Consider the following 920-nt stretch of genomic DNA (forward strand, 5'->3'; position numbering starts at 1 on the left):
GTGTCTCAAGTCCAGTGCTTAGGTTACAGCGCTGTGGACAAGTTCAGAATTGCAGTCTTCGTGACCCTCAGACTCGGGAATCTCCTCTCCCCTGTCCCATCTGCTTCAGTGGGATTTTCACATGTGGATGGAAGACAGGATTTGAAGGATATAAATTTGTAACACATCAAACATTTATGAAATCAAATCTGAAAGATGCCCAAGTTGACATTTGTTCATCCATTTGGTTTTAAATTGACCACAATCCCAGGTCATTGAAGCCACTGAGAAGTGGGAGTTGCTGAAAATTACACTTTCTGCCTTTTTGACTTATCTTCTGGAAAACTTATCATGGACATTCCCTGCGTTTGTGAGTATTAAGCTCCAGTTTACTGTTTCTGTGCCATAACATAGTATTGTTGAGCCTTTTTTGTTTAGTCAACTGTTTATCTGTTCTGTCTGACAAAGTCAAGGTGACCCAGGGAAAGACAACAGCTCATATAGATGGAACTATTCTCTCGAAGGATATGAAATACTGACCTACAACCTTGAACTGAACTCTCCTCACTAAGAAAGCTGCCAATTTAATAAGCTTTCATACCCTTAAAGATTTTTAGCACAACTCACTTCATTTAATAAATTCACAGGCATTGACATTAGTTTGGGGGGAAACTTAAAATTTTTTTTAAAAGTAGATTCACAATTTAACAGAACTCCAGAAATCTAGTTTCATGGAACACTTATCCTGCTGAACATAAACAGGTCCAATGTTTGGATGGTAAACAGAATAGCCATATTTTATCAGAAGTTAAGAAAAAAAAATCTAGAATTTTTTTTTATTTGTGTTAAAAGACTTGTCTACATCCAAAGCATGAAACCAAACCTCATAGCCAGTGGTCTGTCCCAGCATCTGATGCAGACTCCCATAACTTCCAAGAACA

This window comes from Pithys albifrons, chromosome 5 (assembly GCF_047495875.1).
Source record: "Pithys albifrons albifrons isolate INPA30051 chromosome 5, PitAlb_v1, whole genome shotgun sequence".
NCBI lineage: Eukaryota > Metazoa > Chordata > Aves > Passeriformes > Thamnophilidae > Pithys > Pithys albifrons.